Source organism: Equus asinus, chromosome 12 (genome assembly GCF_041296235.1).
Source record: "Equus asinus isolate D_3611 breed Donkey chromosome 12, EquAss-T2T_v2, whole genome shotgun sequence".
NCBI classification, from domain to species: domain Eukaryota; kingdom Metazoa; phylum Chordata; class Mammalia; order Perissodactyla; family Equidae; genus Equus; species Equus asinus.
This window is the reverse complement of record NC_091801.1, coordinates 62,130,081-62,156,367: the sequence shown is the minus strand read 5'-3', so window position 1 is coordinate 62,156,367 and position 26,287 is coordinate 62,130,081.

Sequence of the window (26,287 nt, the reverse complement as noted above, 5' to 3'; positions counted from 1 at the left end):
CTGAAATCTCACAAGGTTGTAATCTATCACAACACTAATAAAAATTAAAACTAGGAAAAAAAAAAAAGATTAGCAAAAGACGTTACCTCAGGGCCAATCTTAAAAAAAAAAAGAAAAAAGATCATTAAATTCAGTTTTCCAGGAGACTGACCATCAGTCCCCAAATTCTTGTTCACTGGTTCTTCTATGCGGTCTATTACATTCTCTTGAGGGAAACATGGTGGACTGTTTCGATAGCTCATGGCTCTCCAGACACATGCAGGTTAAGATCCTTTTCGGGAAGTTTGCTACATGGGCAGGACTTCTATTTAAAGCAGGTCACCTCAATTCCCCTTATGCCAAGCCCTCAGGCAGAACTTCTAGATAGGACGCTGTTGTTTAGAGGTATAAGCGGGCCACTAGACACATGTCAAGATGCCTGCCAGGGAAACCTGACTCAAATCTCAGGGCTTAGGTGGAATGCTACATACCAATAAATTTGTCCACTTACATTGTTACAGGATTCACAGACCGCCCTTGATCACCCTTCAAAACGTATGTTGTCATTTCTCCCACAGAAGTAGAAAAAATAAATCCATTTGCAATTTCTAATATCATGTGCTTATTTCACTGATCCATGAAAAACTGGTCACACTTTTAGAAAATTAGCATCCCCCCCAAATTTTTATTTCTTTGGAATTTGGGATCCAGTCACAGGTTCTTCTTATTCATTTGTACCAATTCATATCTAGTGACAGGTCTGAATTTCCCAAGGACATCAGATGACATTTGCTAAATAAACAATATTCTCTAACTCCAGAAGAATCGTAGCCTCACTTGTTTGATCACTTAACTTGGGAAACACTTTGCTTACTCTGCCCTTCCATAAGATCAGGTTGACATATGGATGCTTAATCAAGTATTTAAAGCAAGCATAAATAACAGACATTACATGTGTAATACCCATAAACATTCAGCCTTGTTTTTCAAGTTTCTTAAACCAGAATATCTAATAAAGGTCATTTAGGACGTATTTTAAATTTTAACACTTTAGCCTTAGTTCTTGATATGGTTTTGGGAAATTGTACAAAAGGCGTTATGTAACTCCGTGGAGTTGTAAGCAGATGTCTTATGTATTTACATAGTTCTATTGTATATTCGTGTAACTCTAGCATTAAATGCAATTTCCCTGCAAAATTTCAGAAACATTTGTGCAATTCTTTTCTTTCTGTTTTTTCTTCATGATTCTTAAAAGACGAGAAATTTCACTGGCTAAAGAAAACCTGGATTTTCAGCACTGAGGTTATAGTCGTGTAGCACCAAACAAAAATGCAGATATAAAAAAATATTAGGAAGGAACACTTAAAAATTCCTAAAGTGGCTAAATCATAGAACTAGAAAATCCTAGAGTTGGAAAATACAGGAATTTCCTCTATAACAAGATCAAACCAATCTCAAGCTTTTAATTGCCTCTGACAAGAAGGATGCCAACTGAATAAATTGGAATATATTTTGTATCTCTTTTAAGGTAGAACTTGATTATTAATTTTACTTTTGCCCAGTTGATGAGGCTCTTGTTCCTAGACTATAATATTTTCATTGAAGCATTTTTAAAAATAACTATTGCTGGTTAGAAAAACGGTCTTGTTCTATCTGTTTTCTTGCATTTAAGGTGGCTGCCTTTATCAAATATGGCTGTGGTGAGTTTTGAAACTAAAATTTTAAAGAAAAATGATGCTTATAAATCACTCACTATTTATTGCTATGTGGAAGGAATGAAATGTGCAAAAAATTTTAAAATCTGATATGTTTAGGACATAGCATGAATTCAAAATAAAGGCAATAGATGAATCCAATGTTAAGAATAAAGTAGTACTTTTATCAATATTGTTACTTATATATACATTTTAAGAAACACTAGCAAAAAATGTTGCATATATAGGACAGACATATCTAATATTAAAACACGAACACAGAGATTTGGAAAGCTCTGCACGCTGATTTGCATTTGTGTAGCTTAAAACTATAGAGAAAGAAAAGTGCTCCCTTTAAGCACCTCAGTTTAATTTCACTCCATTTCATTTCATACATAATTATTTTATTTTATTATGTGCTTAGCATGTTGTTAGTTGCTGTGGAAATTAAAATGAAACTCCAAGGCTAGACATTAGCAATTATTGACTATATACTACAAACCATGCTCTGCTAGGTGCATCGCATAAATGTCTTATTATTCCCACGTTAGGCAATTGAGAACCAGGGAGATTAAGGCATATGATTGGGGCACATAGTTGTAAGAAACTCAAGTCTGTTTCGAACTCAAGTCTGTCGTATTTCAAAGTCCTCTTTGCACATTGTTGTGTAAGACACTGTCCCTGTTCAAAAGAGGCTCCAAGTCCTGTTGGTGACATCGCAGTCACACATGAAGCCATTAGAGTTGCATTCAGATCAGGTGCCAATTTGAATGGTATTGATGAGCATGCTAGTTCGTCGAAGAGAGGATTCTTCAATGAAGAATTTTCATATTTAACTTCCACTTACGTCTCAAATTCTCTTTTAAAAATCATATGCTCTTTACAGCTTATTTTTGATTAAAATTCTCGGTGTAGAATATTTGACACTGCAGAATGGCACAAACCCATTTTGTGGTTATCTTATAGTCTTCTGATTTTATTTCCATCTGAGAATGTATATGGAACACTCCGAGCATCTTATCCACCAGAAGTTTTGCGGGGAGAAAGCAGTCATAACAACAGAAGAATTGCATTTATCCAGGCAACAAGGATTCCTAGAGCTAGAGGCCCTTCTTAGGGTCACATGGAAAGCTTGGAGGATGAGAGGAAATTATGAAAGTTACTTCTGGTCAGGAGGTCAAGTGGCAAGGTTATGGTGAGGAGAAGATAGTGAACAGGGAAGGAAGATGGGACGGAGAGTTCGTGGGTGTGGAGAGACGGAGAGCTAGATTTAGCTCCTACCCTGACTGGGGAGCTCTGGGCAAAGGGAGAGATGTCTAAAGAGGAATGTTAGTAAACTGTGCTGTGCTGTGAGTGTGCGGCACATCTGTGTTAGTCAGTGTCCTCCAGAGAAATAGAACCATTAGGATATGTGTGTATGTGTGTATGACAGAAAGATTTCTTTTAAGGAATTGGCTAGCACAAAGTTAGGGCTGGCATCTGAAACCTGCAGAGCAGGCTGGCAGACTGGAGATTCAGGGAAGAGCTGATGATGCAGCCTTGAGCCCAATGGCAATCTGGAGGCCAAATTCCTTCTTTCTCCGAGAACCTCAGTCTTTTTCTCTTAAGGCCTTCAACACATTGGGTGAGGCTCACCCACATTATGGAGGGTAATTTGCTTTACTCAAAGTCTATTGATGTAAATGTTAATCTCTTCTTAAAATATACCTTCACAGACACATCCAGACTGGTATTTGACCAAACATCTAGGTCCCGTGACCTAGTCAAGTTGACACACAAAATTAACCATCTAACATCTTTCAGATATTCCTTGAATGAAAGTTCCTTTGCAACTTGATCCATATCAGTACTGTTCTAGGTGCTGACAATAAGGAAATGTGTAAGAGAGATGGGGCTCTGTTTTGAAGGTGCTTACATTCTCAAAAAAAAAGTTACATAAATAAGCCAGATTTCAGACTGAGAGAAGGACGATGAAAGAAATAAACAAGGCAAGGTGACAGTTTATGGCCATGCTTGTAAGGGGCTGTAACCTTAGTCACTTATTTGATTGTGACCCACAAGTCATGCATTTTATAATCCAGTCCAGTAGTACACTGATAGTTTCCTGAAGCAAAAGTGTCATTAAACTCTTTCTCTTCTGTGAGCGTGTGTGAGCACGCACGTGTATTTAACACATTCTGATTATGACACTAATTGATTTCACCCCAGCATGGGTCAGCATACTCAGTGCTTTATCTGGAGTGGTCAGAGGTCTCTAAAGAGGTGACATCTGAAGTGAGATGTAAGCCTAAGGAGGCAACCTGAGCAGGACAGCCAGGGTGGCTGGAGTTTATTGACAGGAAGAGAAGCCAGCGAGGTGAGGTTGGGGCTGGGCCGGGGCCAGATCACGAAGATTCATTTTTATTCTGAGTACAATGAGAAGCAATGATATGCTGTTGAAAGGTTTTATATAGGTAAGTGACAGCATTTAATTTGCTTTTGTAAATAACTGCTCTGGCTGCTGTGTGGAGAAGGGATCGCAGCAGGTCAAGAACAGAAGCTGAGGGTTATGGTGGAGGTGACGATGGGAAGTGAACAAATGCAAATGTCATGGTAAACGCAATGGCTCCAAATGAGAGACTTTGGGAAGAAGAAGAAAAAAAGAGATGTTCGAGCTGTTGGATTCTATCTAGTCAATTCAATTATCTCATTTGTTGCAAGCGCCAGTCAACATTAAGATATTAATGAGCTACTCTTCAAAGACTCTTCTTCTCCCCTCAAACCCCAAACCCTAATTCATAAAAGAAAAGACCTAAATACCTTTATTTTAAAATAAAGTAAACTAAGGATTTTAAGGCTAATTCAAACTAGCAGGCGAGGGGAAATATTTGGATGGGCAGATATTTCGGGACTTCTCAACTGTCAAATCAATGATGCTGCACACTCAATATATAGAATGCTGGCATTGCTGATAATGTTTCATTGAAGAAATGGGAAAAGTAACTTTACTTTCTATAAATAATTTTGACTGTTTTCTCTTTGGGAGGTCTCACTTTTCTTCTGTTCTCTTGAAAACATTACATGAGATCAGTTTCTCAATGTCAGTGGAGAGATACAATGCCCAGTGTAAGATCATTCTTGTGTTGAAATAGTTACCCAGTAAGAACCATTTCTGCTCACAAGATCATTGAGCTAGTGTTTATTAAAGATGACTGGATGTGTATGTCTGCAGGTGCATAGACATTGAATTGGGAAATGAGAGAGAAATTTGAGTTTCCCCAAATACTGTGAAATGAGCTTTTCTTTTTGTTTAAAAGGCCAAGTGTAAAATAATTTAGAAAATGTAAAATGTAAGGTTCTCTATAATTAATTCGTCTCCCCAGTCCACTGCCTCCCATCACTGAAACAGCCTCCTAGTTGGCTTCCCCATCTTAGGCGTCTCTGGATCCCTTCTTTGCACTGCTGTTAAGGTTCTCTACCAAGAAAACAAAATACCGGGTCCTTGCCTTCACCATCAATTTCAAACATCTTAGAAAAAGAAGAGAACCAATGTCTATTAAACACTGGATGTTGGACAGGCTTAGCCCTAACTGGTTTATATGCTTTATTGGCCCTTCAAAATGAACCCTGAATCCCATCTCCCAAGACTATTTTACACACTCTAACCTCCAGTCTCTAATTACAGGATATAATCACACCGCATTGACAGTTACATCTTTCCAGATCAAAAGAATTGGAGCTCTTTAAGTAAGAGGATGATGTTTTGCTTGTTTTTGTTTTCCACTGAGCTTAGCACAGTGCCTGGGAGATAGTTGGAACTCAAAAAACAATAGGAGTTTATGTTATATTTTATAGACTCCTCCTCATGTCTTAAAAATGTCCCTTCTAGAAGCTGCACAAGTATAGTTGCTAAGCCGTTGACCACTGCTTGATGTTCTAGATGTGTGTTCTTCAGCTTACTAGCTGTGGGAATATAAACAAGTGTCCTTAAATCAAGTAACTGGCCCAAATTTTGTGCCTTAGTTTCTGCATCAGTGAAATGGGTAGCCATCATGATAAACGTTCAGAGTTCTCACAAATATTAAATGAGATAATGTATGTACAGCATCCGCGACAGTGCCCAGTCCATATCAATATGCTAAATACAGGTAGATAATATTGTGATTGCTACTTTTTAAAGAATTAATCAATATTCTAGTGGTTCATAAATTTATTGCAGGCACAAAGACATTCAAAACTTTCTTTAAAAAATATTAGAGGATAGCCACAATTAGTATCCATGAATAGATTCAAAGTCTGAAAGAAATTAGATTGGGCTTTAGAAAAATCAGGGGGTTAAAAAAGCAAATAATATTTTAACCTTAATCTGCAAACGAAGTAGAATCCAGCCATTACTATTCATGGCCATTGCATTGGAAAAGCTGGAACAATTTTTTCTAACAGATAGATTTTTCTAAATTTATATGTAAGGTTGCCTCTGAGATCACATTATTTTAATGGTTGTCATTATTATTATCCACTTAAATACAGAGGAATTTAGTTTGAAGAGAAACTATAACCTTTCTTTATTTTAATTCACATTCTGTACAGGAAAACCATGACTCGTAGGTTCAAAGGAGAAAGCCTTTAAAAGGGCTTGTAAAAGGCCTCATAGGCTTCTTGGACATCAAATAGCTCAGCAAAACAGCATTATGATGATTTAAATGTAAATGAATTAGAAACATATGGATCACATTCCCTTGGAAATACACATGGGTTTGGAAATTAAGGGGGAACTGCCTGACAAAATGCACTGCACTTCGCTTAGCACAAAATGTTTGAATAATGGGTTGAATGTTTTGCCAAATCCTGAAGGCCACGAGTTTGTCCTATGGGTATTTTCACAAACCCTGTGGGTCTTGAGGTTCCTCGGCTTTGAGAATTGTCTTACCCGTCAAGGCCAACTCCCGCTGCCCTTGCTCCTGTCACCCTCTCCTCATCATGCACATGAATGTGAAGTTATCAAAGAGAAACCAACTTGGGGAGAATGGAAGGAATGGGGTGTGGGGAAGGCTGTTGTTGGATTTTCTCTCTTCCTCTTTTTCTTTTCTGGTTCTCTCTTTTTTTCTCTAGCGCTTTTCTTTTACTCTTTTCATCCTTCAGTTCTTTCCTGTTTTGTTATCTTTTTTCCCCCGACCCCACCTTTTTGCTTACTCTCTTAAGCAGGAGAATGGATAAAAATAGGATGCTTATAAGAGAAAGCTTGTGGGAGGATGGAGGGATGAATTAGGCATTGTCTTACAATTTCTTTTCTTCAGAATTATCCACTGTAATTTCCATCAGAGAGCAGAAAAGTTTGAAAGGCTTCCTCAGTCGATCATTTAGTTTTTCCCACGGCATAGGCGGACATGTTTGGGCTTATTATGTTGTGTTTTAAGCATTTCAGAGTCTCATAAAAGTAGCGTGGCCCTGATTCAGCTTATTTAAAAAAGCAATTTATCATTATTAATACCGATTCCAGGAATAATTAATTGATTTCTTTAAAATGAGTTGACACGTGGAATACGAGAGACCTAAGGCTAATTCTTTGCTGCCCAGACTGGATGAAAGCAGGTGTCACAGTAACAGGATCCGGTTTTTGTGTGTGTGTTACAAAATATACTGCCTCTTGATAAGCAGCCTCAGAATTGATAGTTAAATCTATCCGCATGGATTTGCTTCCCATATGGAACTAATTGCCTCTGGAATAGCTAAAGCCAGAAGATCTCTATGATTTCAAAAGCTTCTCTTATCTTTCCTCTCATATGGCTGTTGACAGGAGCGAAACACATCTATCCTCATTTATTATATTGGTCTCATCAAGTGAGGACGTGTTGATGGGGGACTGTTACAGAACCAGATGGTCTCAGTTGATCCTTTATGTTTCAAGCATTTCTCCTCCTTGGTTTTAAAAGTCCAGACAAAGGCTGTCCTGCTCTTGAGCTGGTCCCCCAGAATCTCTCCCTTTAAAGGACCCAGCCCAGTCTCTTTCTGGTACTGAAGAGGCCCACCTGAGGACCCAAGCATTGAATTGCTGTGTCTTTAACCCCGTCGCATAAGGTCTCACTGACTTTATCTCTTTTCATGCGATTGGAGGCTAACGGAGGGATAATGAGCTTTTCTGAGTGTCTGGTCCCTGATAAAAGGTCCTTTTCTCTCGCTTCTCAATTTTCCACTACAGCGCTACTTCCTCTTCTGCCCCAAAATGCACAAGTCAGAGACCTCTAAATTCTACATCTTGACAACTGTAATACTTTACTCTCTTTCTGATTGTGGTTTAGAAGGGTAGGGCTCGACCTGGGGTTTCTTCTCTGAACCACTGAGGAAAATATTGGAGAGATTGATAGGGAGCCATCATCGCCATCATTCTCATTGTCTTGATGGTTATCATCTTAGTTCATGTTTTTGGAAGATGTACCTGTGCCAGGAACAAGCACTTTAGATGTATGAATCTATTTAATCTTCTCAACCATCTTGGGAAGCAAGTATGGTTATCATCCCATACTGTAGAGAAGGAAAATGAGGCACAGGGAGATTAACTGTCCTGCAGAATCTTCAAGTCAAGAACAAGTGTACCAAATTTTGTAAAGGCCAAAGGGGTAGGAATTATACAATGTGCAGGCCCTCACCTCCACCTGCATCCTCAGCACATCCTTTTCTCCCAGTTCCCAGAAAGGGAATTTCAGTCATAGGATCCAGAAATAATGGATATGGGAAATGCTGCTTGAGGAGACAAGACTATCTCTCTGGCACTCCTCTGGCTGTGCTACATTAGAAACGTGACTTACACTCTCTGTGCTACGGTTTCCTCATCTGTGAAATGAAGAAAATAGAATGCCTTCATTTTAGGATTGTTGTAAAGATTAATACATGATTGTTAGAAGCATCTGTCATCAAATCAACCCTATAAGGATATGCCAGCTATGATATTATTATTCTACAAGGGAACATCCCCAAATGCTAGGCAATGCATTGTCCTCACATGAGAAAGAAATAGGGTAGCGGATCACTCTTTAACTGTATATTCAGTTGCCTTTTGGATATTTCCCCCTTAATAGCCCACCACTCAATGCACCCAAACCAATTATTTTTTCCATCAAACCTACTGATTCTTCTGCTTTTCCTATCTTGGCTGGTGGCATCGGTATATTCCAGCATGGTGGTCAAAGTGAGAAATCTTAGAGTTAGCCTTTATTTCTCTCACCAGACTAGTCATGAAATCTTCTGGATTCTACCTCCAGAATAGCTTCCAAATTCACCCTCCTTCATCAATGGCCACTAGTCTGACTGAGATCATTTCAAGAGCCATCAAGCAGTCTTTCCTGTTACCCTTCTCCCTTCCTTTCCAGTCAAAGTGTAACCAGAGCCTTTAAATATATAAATAAAACTCCAACAATGTTATACTTATCCCCATTTCCAGAGACTGAACCTCAACTCCCTTGGTATGTACAATATTTCTATTTGTCTTCTCTAAATACACCATGTATATATTTCCACGCCACTGGGCCAATAGCTGTACTTTGTCGTGTGTCTCAAAGATCTTTCTGAGAGAAGACTAAATCTGTCAAAGCTTCAGGTCCTTAATCCTCTCAACCACACCCCTCCCCCCCACCTTAAAATAATTGTACATAGCTCAGAGCAAGAGTTGTCATGAGAATAAAGTGGGAAAATGGGTCTAAAACACTCAGCACAGTGTTTCACCTTGCAGTGTGACCTTAGGCAATTTAACTTCTCTGTGCCTTATCGCCACTTTCATAAAGTAAGGACAGTACCTAAGCATAGAAATATGATGAGATTAAATAACCAGTATGTGTCAAATGCTTAGGATAGTGCTTATTATTCCTGTCTAATTTTTCTTATTATTCCTCTAAGTCAGTTAGAAAATGCCGTTGATGCTCATTTGTGTTACAGACTGAGAGGGGTTTTGGGGGGATTTATTATAGTCTATAATGCACATTTTATACATTCTGAAAATCATATTGCACTAGAATAGCATATTTTAAGGCAGGGCCCAAACGTGATCACTTCCTGAAGACGTTCCCCATGCTGCCTGTCTTTCAGCAGACCGACGATTCCTACCTCCTGCTTCCTTGCAGTTTGCCCCCATTTCTGCTATAGCACTTTGCTCTATGATACGAGAATCATCTGGGCATGTGTTGTGTCTTTCACTAGAATATGAGCCAGGAGTTTGTGCCTTGTTCACTTTTTATTTCTTTTCAAAATCCTCCCCACCACCCCCAGATGCCACCTCTGTGCCTGGCAACCAGTAGGCATTCAGGAAGCATTGACTGAATGCATTCTGAATTGGGTAATGGGCCATTGTCCCACCTTTGTAGCTGCCTTCACAAATACCTAGGGTTTAATTTGGGTCTGTGACCGTGTTGGAGGAGCTTCAGAGACCGGAGTGTTGTCACAGCAGCAGGGACTCCACGAATTTGGCTCCTAGAAGATTTTGACAAGAAAAATGTCTGCATTTCAAGATACCTGAGGGCTTATTCCTGTTTTTCTCAAACACAGTTGGGCTTTCATGTGGTCTTACACTTGCTTATTGATACCCAGTATTTTTCTTGTTGGGCCAAGTGTGGCAACACATTATTTATTTGACACTGTGGTAATCCATTCAGTTGGATGGAAAAGAACATATTAGTCAAATGAAACTGATGTCTGGTAGCCATGCACACTCACCCAAATAATCGGCCCCTGGACCCTGTTCATGGGCCGGTTCTCCAGCTGCTTGACGCCAAGCCATATTCTCGCTTGGGGATTTATTTTCCCTGGCCCTGTCGGGATACTAAAACCAACTTTCCGATTCAGCCTCAGCCTCAGCCTCCAGCCTCTGGACAATAGCGATACTGTGTGATGACTACTGAGGACAGACTAAGAGGGATGACTGTTTTAATAGCACTTTATGACTCCTCAAGCTGGACTGGAAACATCACCGCAAGGAGAAAAAGGTATTCGCCAAGGAGAGGGGATGTCTCTGTAGTCAGAATCTGAGCTGGAATCAAAACCACAGACAGAAATAGGGCTGAGGACCTACAGAGTAAATTCCAGGAACTGGGGAGGAAGCTTGAGGACATGGCCATCGGGGCTTTCAGAAATGTGCTAATTGTGCAATATTTACAACTAACAAGGGAGAATGGTAAAATAATAATAAAAATAAATGACTAAATCTGTGAGCTAATGATTTGAGGAACAGTGCTCAAGAACTATAGAAAGGAAGGAAAGAAGCATTTAGCAGTACTAGTCTCATTATTATCTTTCCATTTGTCTGTGCTCTCCCCTTCTTGGTTCTCTCCCTCTCTCCCTCCCTCCTTCTCTCTCTCCTTCCTTTTAGACTAGCAAAGCATAATAAGTCTGCAGAGTATTTATGGAACCGTGAGTGTTTTGTGACATTCTTATCTCTGACTAAAATATAAAAGATTAGCATATACACCTAGAGATTCATTGATCAAATTTAGCTTTCAAATTGGATGGTCAGAAAGGTCATCTCTGGCTTTGAGTCTTGCTTCTGAACTACAGGTAGCATCTGAAATTCGTTTCTAAAATGGCCCGTGAATGGAGCAGGATCCTGGTAAAAAAATTCTCACATCTTATGGGCCAAGAAGAAATGTCTAGTCATTAGCCAAGGGTCACCAAGTGACTTTTTCAACCTGTGTTTGGCAGGAATGTTAATATTTAGGATTTCTCCCCTAAGCAGGTCAAGTCCAAGAGGATGTCCTAACTAATAGGTGTGGGGAGCTCTGTCATGCCAGAATAGGCTGCCAAAAGTTGTGTATTCATGCAAACCCAACAGGCCTCCTGGAAGAAGCACTGTCAGACTTACCATTATTTCCCAGAACCAAGACTCTCGAACAATGAGGACAAAGGCTGCCTTAATCCTTGGAGCTTATAACCTTATGTGGCCAGGAACTCATTTTGGGGTAAAAAGGAAAATATTTCATTGAAAGTACGTATATTTTGTGTCATGTATCAAAAAAAATCAATTGGCTGTTACTTCCTAGAGTTGTGTTAACAAGGATTGAGAAGCTCCATGAAGAACCAGTGAGAAAGAGTGCCTTGTCAATAAGCAACATCTGCCATTTCTGATGTAGGTGCCTGGGTTTCATATTGCCTCAGCTGGGGAAAGAAAAGGACTTTGGTATGTGACACTATATGGTGTCACTCAATTAGGATCTGCTCAGTCTGGGAAACTTCAACTTTTGTGAGAGAGTGGGTTGTAAGAAACAGCAAACGTAATCATAACTTATAGTATTAATAGTATAGTAATGTAGTATTATATAGCACAGTATATATTAAATATACATATAAAGTATAGTAATATATTAGTATATCTATTAATACATATGTGTGCTGAAAGAAGAATACCTTTTTGGGATCCTACAAAGAAAGTGGAAAACCAGTGAGGGAAGACCTCTACCCATTTTTGCAGGAACACTATCCTAAGAAACTTAAGGAAATCAATTCTTGGCTTAAATAAGAGGGAGCTGAGCCAAATTTAGAATTAGTCATAACAGCAGCAGCAAAATAACTCACCCAAGAGATGGAGCAGAGACCATCAACGACAGCTTCAACTTAAAAATGATAAAGTCATCCCAGGAGATTGTCTGAGCTACTCAAGTTTGCCTGGGTCACCGTAGTATTTATCCTGTCTAACAAATTTCCATTTGTTCCTGCCATCTAGACCTGCACTGTCTAATGCAGTGGTCTCTACCTATATGTGGCTTTTTAAAATTTAAATTTCTTAAAGTCAAATAAAATTAGAACTTCAGTTCCTCAGTCACACTAGACACACTGCAAGAGCTCAGTAGATGCATGTGATCAATGGCTGCCATATTGGACAGCACAGACATAGAACATTTCCATCATCTCAGAAATTCTATTGGAAAGTGCTAATCTAGACTATAAGAAAGAAAGGGAGTCCTGGTTTATGGAACTACCTTCATAGGAGTAAGAAGAGAACAGTTTGCTCTAGTTATTGAGAGCCACTCCTCCCTCCTGCTGTTGCTTTCTTGGCCATTTCTTGCCCAGTCTCAATGTTGGACACATGCAATTATAGTGAGGTGATGTGGACCTGCTGCTGCTGCTATGTTAGGTGTTTGGCGAGATAGGTGGTTAAATGTCCCATCAGAAAGGTGATTTGGGCAATCGCCTATGGGTTTCCTAGAAGTCAGACAGCATTAAATCTGGCAGCAATCTTGCGACCCAGATGTGATTCTAGGTGTTGGTTTCTCTTATCTCTAATCTTCACAATAACCCTTCAAGGTGGTCATTTCCATTCACTTTTAACAAATAATCACATTAAAATGTGAAGAAATTTAATAATGACACACAACTAGGAAGTCGCAAATCAGTGAAGTGAACACCGATCTGTCTGACTGTAATCCTGGATGCTTTCTCTTACAGCACATTGCCTACTAGGGAGATAAAACATGTATGTACAGAGATCACTATAATAAAAGGTAGAAATGATAAGTGTTATAAGGATAGATTAATTGCTGAGGGTTCCAACTTCCATCTTGGTGACATCTCTACCTAACTTTGCACATGGACAAATGTTCTGCTTGCTTGTTTAAAATATGCCATTTTGCCACTCAATTATTTGGTCAGTGAGCAATCTTCTACAGTGTTCTACATATTCACGAGCCCCTCATCCACATTAACAGTGATATTGGCTGTGAGGAATCTTCTGTATAGGCAAGTTCTAAATTGCCCAAAAACTGTTCATGGTAATTCTCATGCAATTTGCAGGTTTTAAAATCTGCAATAATCCAGCGTTGGTACCAGGACCTTGAAAAACCAGTGAATCTATACAGTGTGTCAGACTTGAAGCAAGAAACACTTCTCACTCCAAAGAAAGAACTGGGTTTCCTATGCTTCTTAGAGATTTTCTAGCCTCCTGTATTTTTTTCCTTTGCCCAGCAAGACCTTCTAATTTGCCTGAGGCAGCGCTCGAGCCTCTCTGACAGCAAAGCTGTCAAGGTTAGTTGCCATGAGAAGTTCCACTTCCATCATCCTATGTTCATGTCGCTTTCCAGGTGTGTGACAGCTTGTGTATGTGAACACTGACAATCTCGCAGAGAATCCCTCTTGTGCCTGATACATAATCCTGAACAAACTTTTTTCTGCTGTAATTTTTCAATCTCAACTAAAGTTACTTGGGAGAAGGGGTATAGAAAAGACGAGAAAAATCATACACGTGAATTTCCACTGAGACTGAGTATTTCAAAATTGATTCACCAGATTTGACTAGCTCCCCACAGCCATCACAGCTTCAGAGTTTCTGTCTTGAAAGCTGCTGACATTGCATTGTGCTGTATCACTTTGAAGACTTTAAGGACCCAATGTCATTGTTTTCCGAGATCACACATCCCTAGCTTTGCATTTAGTTTATTTGTTTACTTTGGTTGGTTTTAATTAAAAAGAGTTCTTCCACACTATATGACCATGTAGGAAAATGTGCTTGAAAACTCGTCCTTTTCTTTCTCTTTGAAAAATTACACAAGCAAAGAAAGGATTGTTTCGTTTTGAAAAATGTTTTGCCTTATTTCACTTATGGTTCCCCTTTGTTTGCTACCATCTTTGGAAACTTGGTGAAGCATCAGGGTGATACCAGATTCCTAAATGGTGTCACCAGGACCCTTGCATTTATAGTAATCCAGGAAGAAAAGTAGGAGAAAAAGAATGATTAAGACTGCCTATTGTGGGCTAATTGAAATCCAGTAGTGTTTTACCATTCAGGTAACATAAATTATTGCTTCTGCAGTAGTTTTCCTCTGAATGTATTCATCATTTCCCATCTGCCGACAAAAGCCAAACTTCAAATATTAAAAAATAATGATTGTTTAAATAGCAGTAACTTTTCGATTTTGCCTATATAGGTAATAATCTTTCATACATTTTAATACATCACTAATGAAACCTTTAAACAAACCTTCACAATTCATCTGCTTACTTAAAGGAGAGGCAGAGAAGCACTATTTAAAAAGTCTTTCTTTTTGCAACCCCGTCATATGTTATCAATCAAATCAAGCATAAAATTTAAAAATATTTGAATATAATCTCTCCCATATAGTGTATTTTCAAGGAAAGCTTTATATATATATATATTTATTTGTAGATGTTAAACTTTGATCCATCAGAGAAAGAATATGCATCTTTTAACTTTCAACAATAGATGTATAATAATATCCATAAATAATTCCGAATATTTTCTATTTTGTGATGTAAGTAAATTCTCAAAGCAGTTATTTGAACTAAACGACTTGCTCTTAGATATTAATGTCTCTGTTAAATTATTCTCTATTTAAAAAAAATTCCACATTTACCATGCACTATATACATCCTCAGCATTTGGGACATTTTCAAAAACCTCTGTTTTTATTTATAAAACATTTGTTCATAATATTGTAATTAGAAGCATATACGCTGGAGCCTTTCTTTTAAGACTCTTTCCTTTCTTTACATCTTCCAGCACAGCGAAAACTTTCCATCACTTCTTTCTCTTTACACTGGACAATTTAAAGGACTCCGTTTTCGATGTGATCTGTATTTATTGCCCCTGAGAAATGTTTGTGAGTTTCCTTTATTTAGCAACTAGATGGAGTTGGCTTTTTCATGTAAGTTTTCATATCTCACAGTCAGTAACCGTGCAGAGAAACACACATGCCTATGCAGCTGTCACTGAGGTGGTTTCATTTTTAATTTGTGGCACACCTCTTCCACAACGTGTCCCACTGTTTCCATTTAGATCAAAACAATAAAGCATCTTATTGTATAAAGGAACGTATCAGTGTGTCAAACTGGTTCTCCAGTTTCACTGAATTCTAAGGCAAGTATGAGTAAAAAATCTTTGGGTTTCTAAAGGTCCTTTCTATACGAGCATTTTGATGTCACCTCTAGTTTTATAGACATAAAACTGATATCTCCATTCTCATTCTCGATCCTGCTCTCATCCTGACTTCACGGTTTCTTCTGCTGATGCCAACATTCTCAATTTCCAAGCTATAAACTGGGTAATCAACTTTGATTTAGAAGTGTGATTCCTCCCATGTCTAGACAGTATCTATTTACGCTTTTGATTGTGTTCTTGCTTTGATTTCTAACTCCACACACCCACTGCTATCCAGGCACTTATGACATCAAATAGGTACCTTGTCAATATCTTTCTATCCACTTCCTCTGCCTTTAATTCATTTTTCACACCACCCGGGTCCATTCCACCAGTAAAATGCATGCAAAGCTATCTAATGCATCCTCCTAAAACATCACTGTCGTGTTTCTCCTCTCTTGCTCAAAGCTCTTTAGTAAGAGTTTTAACTACAAACCCATTGGCCAGGTCCCGCTTCAGACTTTGTTTCATACTCTACTTTCTGAAATAATACGAATGTTAACACTAATTGTCTTAATCCATTTGGGCCGCTACAACAAAAATACCATAAATTAGTGGCTTATGAATAACAAACATTTATTTCTCACAGTTCTGCAGGCTGGGAAGTCCAAGATCATGGCACAAGCAGATTTAGTGTTCAATGAGGATCCTCTTGCTAGACGGCCCTCTTTTCCTAGTAACCTCACACAACAGAAGGGGTAAAGGGGCTTTCTTGGGTCTGTTTTATAAGAGCACTAATTCCATTCATGAAGGCTTTGCCCTTATAACCTAGTCACCTCCTAAAGGCTCCGTCTCTTACTATCACCACATTGCAGGTTAGGATTTCAAACATGTGAATTTTGGGGGACATTCAGACCACAGCATCATCACTTACAGAGGACGTTTCAATCTGCCCGGGACTGAGCTAAATGCTTAGCTACATAATCTAATTTAATCCTTGCAACAACCAGGAAGTAGATATTATTATGTCCATTTTTCACACAAGGAAATATTTCACTTACGTTTCTCACTCAAATCTACCTTAGGTAGATTTGAATAGCTCACACAAGGTTATCCGATCATAGAGACAGAATTTACACCCAGGGCTTAACCTAAAGCCATGTTCATAACCAACTCTTTATCATGACTCCCACAAACCTTTGCCTTCAATGAAATTATTCCATTATATTTTCTTAAGAATGCCTTAAAAGTTTTTTGTCATTGTTCTTTTTTTTCACACCATTGCACCTGGAATGACGTTCCTTCTGCCCAGTGAAATGTCATCTGTTTTTAAAAGCCCATTGCAAAGCCCATTTCCTTTTTAAAATTTCACCTAACTACCCTATCCTTAAGGTGGTCACGAAATTCCTGGTTATACAACTCAATTTGCTGATTAATTTTCTACTACCCTATAGCAAATTTATTGTTGTCTTATGCTAGTGTTGATACTTTTTTGTTTGCATTTAGTTTTCTCATGCTCTTATGTTGTAGTATTTATCCAGGCATATCATCAGTAGTTTGGTTTCCCTCCACTCTCTTGCACACAGTAAGAGATAAATATTTGATGATTTGCTTGTTTAAGAAATTCAGTCGGATTGGTTACCCAAACTGGTCGATCTGACCATGCTGCTCAACACAGCTATGGTGAGGAAGTCAGTTGTTTATGCAAAAAACTCCATGGCCTTAACATATTGTGATTTCAGATATAACTTACTCACTCATCCAACAGAAAAATCATATTGGGAAATAACATTTGGGACATGAAGATAAATTCTAAAATTCATAATTTTATGCTAATGTCAGGTTTGTTACAAGCCAATGATAATGAAAATATATTTAGAAAAAAGGTTTCAAAAACTCTGGGAAGAGGAAGTCAACAAATATTAAATAATACTTGTTAGATCAAAGAGTGATTTTCTCTGTATTGTTCATAATCTGCCTTAGAAAAAAGGTTTCAAAAACTCTGGGAAGAGGAAGTCAACAAATATTAAATAATACTTGTTAGATCAAAGAGTGATTTTCTCTGTATTGTTCATAATCTGCCTTTAATATGAAATGTACACTCAATCCAAACTACAAGATGGAAGATGATACCTGCTCCCACTTCACGCCCAACACACTCAGCTATTAAATCTCCATCTCATTCTCTGACTCCTTATGGATTCTGAACCCAACCTCTTGCCCATTGGAGAAAATTTCTGGAAAACTTCCTCGCCATGTTGTGATCTTGTCATACCATCATTCAACTTTTCTTTGAACACCTCCAGTAATAGGAAATACTATACTGTTGAGTCAGTCTAGCCCGTTGTTAGACATTTATAATTGTTCAGCAGTTCTTTCTGATAATAAGCATCAATCTTCCTCTCTATAACGTTGGCCCATTCTCCCTTATTCTGAACGATGATATTTTATATGTTATTAGATTAATAAAAAAAAAAACTCTCTTGATTTTTCCCAATGCAATTCCTCTAATTATTTGGGGAGAGTCACTCTGTCTCTTTCTAATCTTCCTCTCCTCTCCCCTCTCCTGAGGGCAAAAATCTCTACTTTTTCAGCCAACAGTCATTCTATTTAGTGTCCAGATGTCTCATCTTCCTGGTCTTTCTCTTCTGGATATTTTCCTCCATCCCAAGAATACAAAAGCCAGATGTGGCCCAAGGAGGGCAGAAAACCCTGAAACTATAACTTCTCTTTCTTTAGAAATGGTATTTCTGTCATTGCAGCCTAAGTTTGCATTAGCTTTTAAAACAGTAGCTCTATACTCAGGGCTTTTATTGAACTTGTGGTCTAAAGCCCAGGCCTTTTATTTTTCCCCAGAAAGTGCAGTCGAGGCATATATTTCCCATCCTGTCCTTATGTAATTGATTTGGTTTTTTTTGAACCTACGTGTAAGGATTTTTCTTTATGCTTTTTTGTCTTTTATCATATTGGTCCCCAGAAGTGCATGATGGGACAACTGAGGGAAAACCACAAGATTTTTGGCTGCTCTAGATGCTGAGAATCTGGAATGGCTCTAGTGAATTACAATAGGAGTTCCACTCAATAAACCCAAAACCCTATGGATATTAAAAACATAAAAACAAGCAAACCAAAAAGAAATCCCCAAAAGCCTCTTGTTGGTGGGAGCTGCATTTTACCTTCAATAAAGCTAAAATTGGAAGATGAGGAGGGAAAATGCCTAAATCCTCAGTAATTGAGACCTCCTACTAGGACACTACTTTTTAGTCCCTGAAACTTCCTGCCTTTAGCAGTTGGGGGGACTTAGTAGGTGGGGACATATTTAAAATATGCAGTTTCCTGTGCTTCCCCTTCTCTGAGCCAATTAGCACACGTTCAACAGCTTTCCTTTTCTTTCATTATCGCATAAAATACCTCTTATCCCCAACACTCTGGAACTTCAACAACTTCCAACTACTTGTACTATCTAAGCTCTTGTCTCCTAGAAGCAATTCTCTTTCCGTTGGAGGATGGGGAAAAACACATCTCTCTTCCAAACGTTCAGATCATTGACAAAAGTAGCCTTTTCCTCAAGAATTATGTGAGTTTCTATGTCCACAGCCCCTATTCCCTTCTCATATTTTTCTTTCTTCTATTCATGATTTTTGGGCTTGTTCTGCTCATTCCTGCATCCTTCTGCGGAGGACTGAACTTAGTTGCTGAGACCTGTCTAGCATGGAAACGCCAGGAAGGTTGAGAACCTTTCCTCCCAACTCTGCTATAATCGACTTTATCAGATGGAAGGGAGTTGCAAAGTGTTCAATATCCGAGCTCCCTCGCATCTGGGCAAGATAATCTCTGTAGTACAATTCTCGCTGCAGAGCTTCCAATAGGATCAGAGTGAGGCTGGACTTCTCTCATAACCACCTCTGCCTAGCTTCATCCCTCACCTATCCAGCTCTTTCTCACTTCCTTACACATTTCCCCTGAGAGCATTCCCACTTTAAATCATTCGCACACAATTCTCATTTCAGGCCCTGCTTCTTGGTAAAGAAAATTGAGGCAGGGACTTGCTTGGGAATCATAGCAATTCTTTAAAAATTAAACACTGGAAAAGCAGATTTCATTTAATTCAACAAACTTTTATGGAGGACAATCCAAAAGGTTGAATTTCAGGACAGAGATGAGGTCTAATTTACTTTTTCCCCCAGTGGCTAGCATTGTGCCAATCACAACACATATAACAGAACATATGTTCTGTTATGGAAACACAGTGAAGAACATGATGTGACCCCAAAAATTAAATTTACAATTTTAATGCTAAAAACAAACATGCTCCAACTCATTATAAAACAAGCTTGAATGCAGAAAGTGCATAAAAAGCCATATGCGAAGTTTTAACGGGGCATGGAGGATCAAAGGAATAATTTCAATTAGAGGTAAGGTACAGATTGAGGAAGATTCCATGACACTGAATAAAAGGTGCATAGGATTTTAGTAGAAGAAGAGAAAATAATATTATTACTAGTAGCTATTAAGTAACTACTATATGCTATGCCTTGTTCTAAGTTCGTTACATGCATTGTTTTATTTAATATTTTCAGAATATCTATGGTACAGACAGTATTATTAGCTCTGTTTTACCCAGGAGATCTTGAGACATGAAGTAATATCTAAGCCCTCCCAGCGAGGAAGTCATGGAGCCCAGATTTAAATCCATTTTCTTAGGGAAGGATATTGCAAGAAGAGCGAGTCTGATAAGCACAGATGGAGGACCAGAAAAGAAGTCTACCAATATGGACTTGAGTACATGCAACAGAAAAAAGCCTGCATAGAGAAAGGACTACATTATAGGAAACTTGGGATATCATGCTAAGAAACTGGACTTAATTCTATAAACCATGGGAAGCATCAGAAGGAAATTTAACACGAAAGTTGAATAATAGTTATGTCTTTAGAAAATTACTCCAAGAGAAGGAGAGAAGATGAAATCCTGGTTCAGCTTCTTCAGAGGAATGTGGCTACATCAACAAGTTTAAAATGTATGTCTATTTCCTTTTGGCTCCTTTCTACCTAGATTTTACTAGATCTGATCCAGCGATTCGTACATTTATACACGATTTTGTTAGGAGCCTTGGTTTCTCGCAACTTTGATATTGTGACACTCTCTTATTTGACTTTGTTATCTGTGCTACCTTCTCCTCGCCCTCTTTTGAAAATCCATATGGCATCTATTCATTTATTTTGGTTACCAGTATAAGCTCTCTTGAAAAATGGCAAATGAATAACATATTGCAAGACACTGAGCAAAACATCTTACAGATTCTCTTTCCCTGTCTCTGTGGAGAGCTCATTTCAAATAAGCGAGCAATTGTGCCTAGTTTCTGCTCTCGCCCTTGCTAAACTCCTCCAAACAGCTATGCAACTCTGGTTCCTGTTCCTCTTCCCTCTCCTTCCAACCTTTTCAAGCTAGTGTTCTTTGAACCCGTAGCTCTTCAGCATTTCTAAAGTAGATAAAGCTAATCATTCTGAGCTCTTTCCATTTTCCTCTCCATTCCTTATCTAGAATATAGGAAAAAAATACTGGAATAACAAGGTGGAGAAGGTTCAAAAACTTAGCTTTCTCCTTGCCTCTTCTCTTCTTTGCCTCTATCTCTGTCCCCCTCTCAGTTATCTATATTCATCTTGCAATAACTATTGCAGTATTTATAACCCACCACTTCCTTTCAGTTGAGTAGGCCCTGGCCACTGGGGAGAATTGCCCTTGCAGAAGGCACAGTTGCTATTGAGCTTTACATGGCCAAGGGTTGAAAGGCTGAGTGACACAATAACCACTTTTTGATTTTGTTTTACTCCTTGTTGAGGCCCTGCTATAGCTGTAATCACTTAGGACAACTACATTCTTAAATTGCTTGTTTTAGAAATTAAATGTTATTGTTCATTCAAAAGGAACTGAAAACATCTCAAGTAAAACTTAACGCCTGCCATCAATACCTCGAAAGGAAGTATCTGCTTCCTTTTTCCAAGTATGGGAATGACTCACACTGCATCTTAGATGGTTGTCAGATTGTCAATGACCATGATAAGACTTTCTGTTCTCCCAGGTCAGAAGACTCAAAGAAATTGTGGTGGGGCAGTAGCCCCTCATATTTCTGTGATGAGCTGGCCTATGGGGAGATTTGTATTACTTTTCTATGCCTTGCATTATTTAGCCAGCCACCTGATCTACTTGTCATGTAGTAAATCCAGAAAATTACTATTTGCTGCAATTTCTCACTGCTTCAGTTTATGCAAAGACATAAGACGGTTTCCTGAGTCTGAAGTATTTCTGATTATAAGAGAGAGAATGTGGCTATGTTTGATTTCTAGTCCATCCAGTCATTTCTAACCTGCTAATTTTTTTTTCAGGTATTGACCCAACTTTATGAGTCAGGAAAATAAATAAGGCAACAATGATCATTTATTTCTCATATAGAGAAATGGAGTCTGATGATTATAAACAGTCTGTCTGAGGCTACCGAAGAAAGTAGAGACACGTCTTAGAAGACAATGCAAATAATCTTCATGCCTGGAATTGCATTTGCTGTTAGTTGTTACCTCATGACTCTACATCTTAATATTAATTTGCCTCATGGATTAGAAAATGCTGTACAGACCGACTCTGTACAAATTGTCGCTTTATAGCTAAATCTCCCTTAAAAATAATTTTATTGATTCAGACTACTGGCCTTTGATTGCATTAACCTAACTTTAATCTACATGCAGGCAGTTTTATAGCATACCAAAATGAGCAAAGCTCTCTACCTCTGGTATTCTTTTTCTTTATAATGCCCAGAGTACATTGTTAATACTTTTATTATTTTTTTATTTTGCTAATATTTTTGTTACCACACAACCTTGGTTTACTGGTAGGGTTGTCAAATAAAATGCAAGATGCCCAGTTGAATTTAAACTTCAGATAAATCATGAATAAATTTTAGTATAAATATGTCCCCAAAATTACATGGGAGACACTTATACTAAAAAATTATTCATGTTTTATCTGAAATTCAAATTTAACTGAGTGTTCTGCATCTTTATTCACTAAATATGGCAACACTATTTACTGGGAGAGTTATAATTTCATGTAGTTTTGTTCTTTTCAATAAATATATACATTTAGCTGTTACGTAAGTTTTATTAAGAATAAATTAACAAATTAGGTAAAAATCTTATTTTTGACTATCTATTCAAATTTGTGATTCTGCGAATATGGCCAGTATAAAGATCCTTGTAAAACACATTGTAGTTATCTATTTACCTGCATTCTTCTTTAATCCATGACATCAAAAAGGAAAGGACCATACTTCACTCATTTTTGTATTACATAGTGTTGGCACATAGTAGAAGCTTAATAAATATTTCTTGAACAGACTGCATACTTACAAAATGGTAGGCTGGCCCAGCAACAAAAGTGTGTGTGTGTGTGTGTGCGCACGTCCATGCATGCATGTGTGTGTGTGATTCAGGTGGGCATAACATGTACTGAACGCTAACTTTATACCAGCACCCTGCTAAAAGCACAGCACCAACAGCTTAGTTCTTCTCTGCTTTTTATAGAGGAGCCTTTCACTAAGGGGTGGTTCAAAACCAATCAAAGGCTGTGTCTAAGAGTATATCAATCAATATATGTGTCAGCTAGATATTGCATCCCCCCTTTAGATACTCTCTAAAAGAGAATAAGTTAGGGAAATTCTTCATATAGTCCGAGTTGGTTTTCTCATACTTCTGTTAAAAAGTCAATTTGTAATACAGTCAGGCAGGTAACTGCAACAATAGTTCCTGTCTCATATGCTCTTTTAGAATCTTTTCACTCTCCCATCGAGAAGCAGAATCTGTGTCTCCTCTCCTTGAATCAGTGCAGGCTTTGACTAAGTCTGACTTGAATGCCAATTTGTGATTTTCCATGAAAATGCCATGCATTTGTACCTTGCTCTCTTGGGACTCTTGCTCTGACAACCCAGATACCATGTTGTTAGGAAGCCCGATCAGCCTGCGGAGTGGCCCAGGAGGACATGAACTTAGGTCTTGTCCTAACTCTCAGCCCTGTCTGAACTCCCAGCTGTTAGCCAATCCTAACTTACCGGTCATATGAGAGAGTCATCTTGAAACTGGATCCTCCAGCCTCCAGTTGAGCCTCCCTAGTTGATACCATGTGATACAGACATGAGCCAACAACACCGAGCCCTGTCCATATTGCAGATTCTTGAGCAAAACACATGATTATTGCTGTTTTATACCAACAAAATTTGTAGTAGCTTGTTATGTAGCAACAAATTCAGTACCTGGAGGTGAGATGTTTTCGGTCACAAAAACCTAAAGCATTTGGCTTTAGTTTTGAGGCCAGGTAGCAGGCAGAAGCTTGAAGGGCCTTCAGCAGATTATTTGTGAAAGCCTAAGGGTTTTGAAGGGAGAGTTAGCAGGAGCCTATATGGCCCCAAGGAGACTGATAGTGAGTGCTTCAAAGAAACTAAGGAGAAAGTTATTAGAGGTTCGACCAAAGGAGACTTTTGTATGTGTTGGTACAAAATTTGGCAACTCTATAGCCTGTGGCAAGTTGGAAAATAGGAAATAAAATCAATGATATAGATAAAAATTTCCATGCAGAATACAGAAAGTATTACCTGGCTTCATCTTACTGCCTGTGATAAAAATGCAAAGGGAGAGAAATTAGCTAAAGAATGAATGGTTGAATATAAAGGATCCAGGATTGGTGAGTTTGAAATAAAACTGTTTTTCATCTGGCTTCTCTAGTGAACAAGTTCTAAATTAAGGAGGACCTTCAGGCCCAAGATCAAATGTAGGTTGAGACTGTAAAATCCTTTGATAAGACCTCAGAAATATTTAAATATTCTGCCTCATTGTTTTCAAATAGAAAACAGGCTCCTCAAGGACCTTAAGGATGTAGTTTACAAATTCTCTCCATTATCAAGAGAGCCTCTGAGAGTCTTAAAGATGCTGTCTCACGAGAGTCTCTTAGGGAGCACTAGGTAGGGAACAAACTAACTCAAAAAGATTTATGGATTTATGGATATGACTTTAGTCATATGGGTTTACAAATTGATACATAGGAAATCCACAGCATTTTTCAAAGAATTATGTCAGTTGGATTTGAAAAGAACAGTCAGCATAAAATGAAAAGAGGCCTTTGGCCTTGAAATTGTTATGTGTAAGAAATAGGCAGATCACTAACACAGGCTTCTTTTTATAGAAAAGAAAATATGATTCATAAGGCAGAATCAAGATCCCAGAGGGTGTAGCCAAGAGGTATGAAGAATAACTCATAACTCAAAGAGTAGAATTAAGATCTAATCAAGCAACTGTCACCCAGGGAAGTCCCTAAAACATTTTCTGTGTCTATTGCTTTGTTTTCAGTTGTGCTTGCTTCTAGGAGCCAAGGCAGAATATTGCCATATGGCCAAATGGCAGACCAGTCCAAACCAGAAAGATCCAAGATGGCGATGGGGTGCCATGCAGAAAGGGAAACTATGCAAAAAGTGCCGTGTGCAAGAAGGGATGATCTGCGTGTGTCCCTAATGCCCCCACCTTAAGCTATGATGCAGAGTCTCCTCCCCATTCACATCCCATAAAAACCCTGCTCACCTTCCCTTCAGGAGAAGGTGTTTTGGAGCACAGCTCTGCCTCCTCCACTCATTGATCAATGAATAACGTTTCTTTCTTTTTTTTTTTTTTTTGAGGAAGATTAGTCCTGAACTAACATCTGCCACCAATCCTCCTCTTTTTGCTGAGGAAGACTGGCCCTGAGCTAACATCTGTGCCCATCTTCCTCTACTTTATATGTGGGATGCCTGCCACAGTATAGCTTGCCAAACAGTGCCATGTCCACACCTGGGATCTGAACTGACGAACCCCAGGCTGCCAAGCAGAATGTGTGAACTTAACTGCTGCTCCACCGTGCCAGCCCCTGAATAACATTTCTGCTCTGCTATTCTGAACCCGGGCTTGTTCTATTAGTGAGAGTGGCTCTGGGAAAAACGACCCACTTGGAGGTCACTCGTCCCTTAGGGCCAGGTAACAGAACTTAGCTGGATGTCAAAATTGCAAAGGACCCATATCTGCAGTCTGCAGATCCTATGCCTATCCTACCTCTGTATGTTGGGTATGAGAATGTCAGATAAACTCTCTTTAATTTGCAGGTTTTGGGATTGAGGAGAATCTTACTTACGAAGACATACCTGAGGATGTTGTGCCTGAGGAGCTTTACCCACACTTGGATCTGATTTAGCTGGTGAGATCCTGGACCTCTAGCCCAAGCATAATGCCCTAATAAGATGAAACCGGGGAGTGCTTTGGGGAAGAGAGGTGAGTGTGGGAAAGCTATCAATTGTGGCCAAATGGAGAACTGAATCATATTGCATTTTCCAGAGCTGGCCATAACATCTGTCTCAGATGCTATTTTAGAACATTATCACTCCATTAAAGGTGGAGTCTATGGCCCTTCCCCTTGAATTTATACAGACCTTTGTGATTGTTTTGACCAATGAAGTACAAAGAAATTGTCACTATGCAACATCCAAGGATGAGTCATATAAATAAACCATACTTTCTTGGGATGTTTATTCTTGGATACAGCCACAATGCTGTGCAGAGCCCATGTAGTCCATGGATGAAAGTGGGTCCTCCAGTCCCCAGTCATACCTTCCCAGCTGATGATGCACGGAGCAAAAACAAGTCAATTTCACTGAACCCTGCCCAAATTGCAGATTCATGAGCAAAACAAATACATCTTTTAAATTTTTTTGCTTTAAGT